General features: G+C 43.8%; 1 pseudogene; it reads right to left on the reverse strand.

The window, feature by feature from the left end:
- Positions 1-951: 951 nt before the first annotated feature.
- Positions 952-1,947, reverse strand: LOC105887031 (annotated as a pseudogene).
- Between the last annotated feature and the right edge of the window lie 6,382 nt (positions 1,948-8,329).

Genomic DNA, 8,329 nt, shown 5'->3' on the forward strand with positions numbered 1-8,329 from the left:
AAAAAAAAAAAAAAAAAATTACATATTTTAAGAGGACATAAACTTTGTATTTTCATACTTAGACATATGTTCATGTGTGTCCTTTATTTTAAATTTTATTAATATTTGTCCAGTGTCAATTATGTGCCAGGCATTGCTGTGTTTTACATATGTTAAATTATTCAATCCTTGAAAAAGTCTCAGGGATATGTGCTGTCATTATTTCCAATTTGCAGTGAGGAAGCCCAAGCACAGAGAGTTTAAGTGACTTGCCCCCAATCACATAGCTCAAGATGCTGAACCCTACCTTCAACCTCAGGCAGGCTGGCTACACTACTGACTCTAGCCATGCTCTGCTGTGATCACTCTCTAGCCACAGGCATATCCCCAGGTTCATACCTATGTGAAAGCTGCATTAACTTCTAAACACCACTAGGACGTTATGCTAAGTCAAATACGCCAGATACCAAAGGACAATACTAGATGATCCCACTCACATGAAGTCCCTAGAGGAGTCAAGTTTGCAGAGACAGAAAGCAGAATGGTGGCCACTGGGAGGCCTGAGGGAGGGGAATGCAGTGTTGTATTTATTGGGTATAGAGTTTTATTTTGTGGGATGAAAATAGTTCTAGAGATGGATGGTGGTGATGGTTGCACAACATGTGGATATATTTAATGGTACTGAAATATGCACCTAAAATGGCTAAAATGGTAAATTTTATGTTGTGTATCTTTTACTACACTAAAAAGATCCATTAACATTTTTATTTTCCCAGTACAGGGAACTCTATTGATGTTACATGACAAGGTGGGGCTCCCTAGTCCCCTCCAGTTCTTCATGCCATCTGGCATGGAAACCATGCTGAGGGGAGATTCTCAGTGAGTTGGGGATTGAGTAGGCTGGGGCACTCCAGAAGCTGAGGACCTCTTCTTCCTCTTGTGCTCTGGCTGAGCCTGGTGGTCTTGGGGCTCTTACTCCTTGGAGGCCATCTGGGCCATAAGGTCCACCATCCTGTTGCTGTAGCCAAATTCAATGTTATACCAGGCAATGAGTTTGATAAAGTGGTCGTTGAGGGCAATGCCAGCCCCAGCATCAAAGGTGGGAGAGTGGGTGTCACTGGTGAAATTGGAGGAGATGACCTGGTGCTTGGTGTAGCCCAGAACGCCCTTGAGGAGGCCTTCTGACACCTGCTTCACCACCTTCATGATACCATTGTATTTGGCAGCCTTCTCCAGATGGCAGGTCAGGTCCATGACTGACACGTTGGCAGTGGGGACACAGAAGGCCATGCCAGTGAGCTTCCCATTCAACTCAGGGATGACCTTGCCTACAGCCTTGGCTGCACCAGTCAAGGCAAGGATGATGTTCTTGAGAGCCCCATAGCCATCACACCATATCTTCCCACAAGGCCATCCACAGTCTTCTGGGTGGCAGTGATGGCATGGACTATGGTCATGAGTCCCTCCATGATGCTGAAGTTGTCATGGATGGCCTTAGCCAAAGGAGCTAAGCAGTTGGTGGTGCAGGAGGATTTCTGACCATGGTGAGGTTGTTTATTGTACTTCTTATGGTTCACCCCCATCACAAACATGGGGGGGCATCAGCAGAAGAGGCAGAAATGATGACCCATAGATGAATCCCAGCCTTCTCCATGGTGGAGAAGATACCACTGAAGATGCCAGTGGACTCCAAATGTAGTCATCACCTTTTTAATGCCATTTGATTTTGGTGGGATCTTGCTCCTAGATGATGGTTATGGGATGTCCATTGATAACAAACTTCCCATTCTCAGCCTTGACTGTGCTAGGGAACGTGGAATCATACTGGAGCATGTAGACGATATAGTTGAGGTCAATTAAGGGGTCATTGATGGAAACATTATCCACTTTGTTAGAGTTAAAAGCAACCCTGGTGGCCAGGAACCCAATATGGCCAAAGCCATTTATTCTGACCTTCACTTTCACCATGGTACCTTGGGGATGCAGCTGGTGTTGCATGAGAAGACTGAGGCTGTCTATCAAAAGGGAGGACCAGACAGTCCGTTAACATTCTTTTCAACAGCCCAATGATGCAGTGAACACAGAGTATCTGCTTGTTACTGTTATGCCAGTTAACAGAAAAGTTGTGTTCAATTACTTTGATGACTCCAAACTAGGGAATGACCTGAGAGATACTTAAAATTTGTTCTTTTTTATTTGTGTCATCTAATTTTTATTATTTTATTTATTTATTATTTTTATTAAAGCATAAACACATAGATCGTGTATACATTAATGCATTTGTGGGATATGATGTGTTGATTTCATATAGAATTAGGAATGCTTACATCACACTGGTTAATATATACCTGATTTTGTTTACTTAATTATTGTGTTAAGACATTTATACTCTATACTAATAGATCTGACATGTACCCTTGCATTATGCACCACAGGTGTGATCCCACCATTCACCCTCCCTGACCCTCCCATCCCTCCCTCCTCCTTCCTTCATTTTGGGCCATAGTTGTGATCTATTATTCTTCATATGAAAGTGTGAGTAATTGTAAATTGGTTTCATAATAGTACTGAGTACATTGGATATTTTTTCTTCCATTCTTGAGACACTTTACTAAGTAGGATATGTTCCAGCTCCATCCATGTAAACATAAAAGAGGTAAAGTCTCCATCTTTTTTTAAGGCTTCTTAATATTCCATGGTGTACATATACCACAATTTATTAATCCATTCATGGGTCAATGGGCACTTGGGCTTCTTCCATGACTTGGATATTATGAATTGAGCTGCAATGAACAATCTGGTGCAGGTATCTTTGTTGCCAAGTGATTTTTGGTCTTTTGGATATACACCTAGTAGAGGAATTGCAGGATCAAACAGCAGGTCTACTTTTAGGTCCCTGAGCATTCGCCATACTTCTTTCAAAAAGGGACATATTAGCTTGCACTCCCACCAGCAGTGCAGAAGTGTTCTCTTTTCTCCACATCCACTCCAACATCTGTAGTTTTGGGATTTTGTTCTGTGAGCCACTCTTACTGGAGTTAGATGATAGTTCTCTGATGATTAAAGATGATGAGCATTTTTTCATGTGTCTGTAGGCCATGTGCCTATCATCTTCAGAGAAGCTTCTGTTCAAGTCCCTTGCCCACAATGAAATGGGATTACTTGTTCTTTTCTTATTAATAAGTTTGAGTTCTCTGTGGATTCTTGTTATCAAACCTTTGTCAAAGCATAACCTGCAAATATCCTCTCCCATTCTGAGGACCCCCCCAGGCAATTGAAGCAACACCAAAAATACATTACTGGAATCTGATCAAACTAAAGAGCTTCTGCACAACCAAGAACACAGTAAATAAAGCAAGCAGATACTTAGAATTTGGAGAAGTCAGGTGGCTCTAATTCTGTTGGACACATTTCACCTTCAGTTTCAAGATGCTATTGTGTGTTGGTGGAAAAGAAAGACCAGGACTGTGTCCAGCCTGGAAGGCAGGAGCCCTGAAGCAGTGCCCCTGTCCTCCCTGCACTGGGAGCATAGCCAGTCTCCCTGGGCTCAGCTTCCTGTTCAGGGCTCCAGCCCTCAGACACTTGTGTCCCAGAGCGATCATCTGGGATGCTCCTGAGGTGCTCAGGAACTGGGCCTCCACCCCAAACATTACCGCTGTTTATCAGACACCGGGACTTACATAATCAGGTATAAACTTCACAGCAGCCCCCTTGGGTTGGAGCCAATACCCTTGATTAGCTGAGGAGGATGCTTCCTCCACTTCCCTCTGATGGAGTCAGGGCTCCCAAACACATTCTCTCAGAGCGCCCTTCACTCAGCCCCTTCCTCAGTGCAGTGACATGACTGGTATGATTTCTGTTGTGTCTAGCTAGCTCCCCTACTAGACAGTGAGCTCCTCCTCTGGTTTGTTCCTAAAAGCAACCCCAGCAAGAAGCAACACAGTGCAGGGCATATACTAGGCTTTTAGCCAACACTTGTAGAATGAAGAAATTAGTTACATAACTTGTCCAAGGTCCCATTGCAAATTAAGTGACAGGTTAAAGAACAGGATTAAAATAAAACCCTATCACATATCTCTTCATTGTTCCCTGCTCTTGAAATTATATATGCACGCATTTATGTACATACACATACATGTATGTGTATGTATGTGTATTTTTTAAATAGAGCACAAGGAAGGGGTGGAGGAGGCCTGCATTTCCTAAGGGAGGCAGCAAGCGTGGGTGAGGGGCAGCTTCAGTAACTGGCAGAGGGTGTCTGGTCGGGTCAATGCCATAGGCTTGGCTACCACTGAAGGCAGAGACCCTCAGGTTGGCAGCCCTTGCTCCCAAGGCTGAGATACATCCAGAATTAGGTGAATTCTTATCTGATATCAGAGCCCATTCAGTCCCCGCTGCATGAAACTCAGCTCTCCCCCCACCCCAACTTGCCTGCCACTGTCAGCACCACCCCTGCTAAGGTCTGAGTGTGTGTGCCCCACACCCCCAAGTTCATATGTTGATAACTAATCCCCAGTGTGAAGGTAGTAAGGGGCGGGCCTTTAGGAGTTGGTTAGGCCTCAAGGGCTTTCATGGGAATGGGATTAATGTCCTTGTGAAAGAGGCTGGAGGGAGCTTGTTTGTCCCCCCTTCTGCCACATGAGTACTCGTGGAAGGTGCCATCTGTGAGGAAAGGGCTCTCAGCAGACACTAAATCTGCTGGTACCTTGATCCTGGACTTCCCAGCCTTCACAACTATAAGCAATCTAGGTCCGTTGTTTATAAATCATCCAGTCTGAGTAATTTTGCTACACTGTCCTGAACAAACTAGGACATCCCATTCACACACACTTAAACACTTAATGCTCAGACACGTAACACTTACATGCCTGCGCACACACAAACACCCACAAACCTATATACCTCCACTCACACACAGACGTATACACTTGTACACACCCAGATTCATATACAGGTATACACTCACACATGTACCCTCCCACTCACACCCAGATACACATACACCACATACACACACAGTCACACACGCTAGCACCTGTGAGTCTGAAAGGTTACTACCACGACTTCTGAGGTTCCCTAACACCTTAGGTAGGCATTCAGGGTCTGCCACATGGAATGTCACATTTTTCCAACCTAAATACCTCCCCATTGGGAGGCAGCTGGTTTCCTACCTTGGGTTACACTAGCTGGCAGCACAGGGGTGAGTTGGGGGGACTCACCCTGACACTGGGAGCTTTCTCTCCTGTCTACACTGGAGACAAGGCCGTCAGTTGCTGCCACACCCTTGAGGTCTGTCTGAGGGAGCAAGCCTCCTGGTAGGACCCTTCACATGTTTGCTAAAGGTTTTTTTTAATAAGCCCTAATCCTCCCCAGCACCTCTGCTGAACCCTTCATCAGTATCACAGACAGGGGCATGGCTTTGTGTATCTTCCCCCATCCCTTCACCCGTGAAGGTTCCTTCCGCACCAGGTCTCTGTGTGCTTGCCTTATGCTCCAGGTCACGGGTCACAGTGGCTTCACTGCCTTCTTTTGTTAAGTCTTAAACTCTTAGAGACAGGTTGGTTAAGTGTTGCACAGTTTGTCTGTGTAGTTTTAAAGAGTTGAGCAGGATACCTTTTGTAAATCGGGATGCTCTAAAAATCATTTGCTCTTCTGTGATTTAAAAGTCTATTAACATTTTTTGGTCAGCAAATTATTTCAAAGGTATTTGGCTCAATTAGTAACATTTTACATTGAAATACATCTAAGGCAACCATTTGACTATTATCTGTTGGGTATAAATCACCAACCCTGTCACTCCTTCCTGAGGCTGGTTGACACGAGTAGCTCTCCCCTGGGCCAGTCTTAGGAGAATGGGAGACCAGATGTGCCAGGGTATCAGGGAAGGGCCAGGTTATGGGATTATGTTCTTGGTGGGAAGCAGGAAGAGGTGGCTAGGTCACAAGATAAGAATGAGAAAATTCTAGAAAAAAAAAAAAAGGAAGAGAAAGAAGAGGACAGAAAGAAAGCTATAAGTATTTAAAAGAGCCATATCTCTCAATGAAAACATTTTTGCCTTGACTGGCATGTGAACCCAAATGGAATTCAGAGGTTTATGCATAAGCATCCCCAGCACACTTCCTATGTATTTGTTGAAGTAAAAGTTTCTTACTAAAACAGTTCAGTGATTTTTGCCTATAGAACGATTACTTTTAAAATGAAGTTCCCATATGAATAGGATATCAACTTTTATATAAGCTACCAGGGTTATGAGCTCTTAAGAAGAAAATCTCTTATGTGCAAAACTGTTATTATTGCTACTTTATTATTTTCACATTCAGCTGACGTGTCGTGTGGAGGCCATTGGGACATCTCACATGCGTTGTTTTGATCTCTATACTATTTATTTCCAAGTCAGCATGAGTATTTTTTTCCGGGGAATCTCTAGTTTCTGGCTCGGGGATTCTTTGACTGCAGATGCTGTGTTAAGTAGAGTTACGGTCTCAGATCAACATCTAGCTTTACCTCTGAAGGTTTAAAATCTGTCCGAAGGGAGATTTGGGAAAGCGAAGAGCTACCTCTGAGTCCAATTACCTAGTAAAGATTCATCACTCTGTTTGTCCGAGGAACCTGTGACCTAATTTTGCTCTCTGCCTCGTTTCAGATATCACAACCCGTTTTTATGCATTCAGCCTCCCTAATGAAATCCACATGTCCTAAATCAATAAAGCCATTGTTTAGCGTTCTTCTCTTTTTCTGCAGTGCCCTTTATGGGTCTGTTTTGTTTGCGTACTTGTTTGTAGGAAATACGGCCATTTATCTGGAATCTCCTCCTTACCCTCCCTTGTGGGGGGCATTTTCTTATCCTTCCTTTTAGTCACCACCAGTCTGTTGGTGTGCAGCTATTAAATGCTCTTTAATGCACTCATCTAAAAGAAATATGTGTTTATTCAGGTTTTCTTTCTAATTAATTGTTTGTTTTAGACAGGTTAAGATATTAACAGTGGAAAATTCAACATCTTCCTTCATTATCTTTGTGTACATGTAGGATGTAAAAGCCCCCTCTGTAAACTTCAGACACTCGGCTTTTATTGCCTGTCCCCGGACTTCCCAGCCTGTCCCTTTTTCCACATCAGAGCCACCCCTGAGCATTAAGCATTCCTGTTATCAGATCTTTTTATACCCTTGAAGTTCCCCCAGATGACAAGACCCTCCGTTCCTAATGAACCCAATACGTTGGGTAAAAAATTGCCCGGTAGATAGTTAGGCTAATTTGCAAAGAAGATTTTACTTATCTCAAAATTCAGGGCTTCAAACAGAAGCCTGCTCATAGTCTTGGAACCAGTCCAAAGCAGATTTTCTTCTTGAGTGGCTCTGCCCACCTCTCCCCATAAATCCTAAGTAGTTCTGCGTCCCATTGGTGACTTGCAACAGAGTCAAGGGAGGGCTGGCCCCGCACACGCCCTACAATTCCTCCCAGAATCCTTCCTTTCCAGCCTCTGATGGAAGAAAGTATGGGATGTGTTAGCACGTGGGTGCTTAAACACAGATGATGAAGATGGAACACCAAGTCCCATCAGACCATTTTATCTACTAAAGTCATTTTATCTACTAAATTCTTAAAGGTTCATCCTTGCTGAGTAGGAGAAATAGAAGAAGGAATAAACAGAATGGCAGACCCCAATGTTCAGACATTCTTCACAACCCTCTTCTTTTCCTTCCTCGTACCTTTCCTGGCCTTTCCGCAGCTCCTGCCCGGGTCTCTTTTTCTCATGGTGAGTCTCCTGCCAGAGTCACGTGTCTCTTCCCACGTCACCTTCTTTTTTCCTGCATTTTTATTTAAATCATATTCTAAGAGTGAAAAGCATGTCTTATCTTTTCCTGAAAAGCTCTATTATTACCATTCTGGACTTCATGTGAGAAGGGGAGCATGGACTGAATCCCCACATTTAGCAGGCCACTTTCTTAAAAAATCAAAAAATGAAAACTCCAACCCTCCCATAATTGCTTTATTGCTTTATTATGGTCAAAGGAATGGATGCAAATGTGCAGCTTTTTCCACCTGAGAAACACCAGCAGCTCCCAGGACTCCTCAGTTTTCTCTGAGGAAGACAGGGAAAGGGAGGATCCCGTTGCATTTGCTGAGGCCGAGGGGTGGCCCTCTCCCTGATCTTGTGCATCTCTCTCTCAGATTCTTCCTTCTTCAGAAACATTTCCTCTTCACTGTCTAGAATTACTTCTCTCCCACTTCAAGTGTTTTTGAGAGTCAAACACGTCCCATGGGCTGGCTTCCTTGGACCTCCACTTCTTTTCTTTCTTTGCGCTGAGGAGATAAAAGGAATAAAAAGTTTCCAAAGGCTGGAAAGCCATG

The sequence above is a fragment of the Otolemur garnettii genome, unplaced genomic scaffold (genome assembly GCF_000181295.1).
Source record: "Otolemur garnettii isolate 467f Iridium unplaced genomic scaffold, OtoGar3 scaffold00042, whole genome shotgun sequence".
In the NCBI taxonomy this organism is placed as follows: domain Eukaryota; kingdom Metazoa; phylum Chordata; class Mammalia; order Primates; family Galagidae; genus Otolemur; species Otolemur garnettii.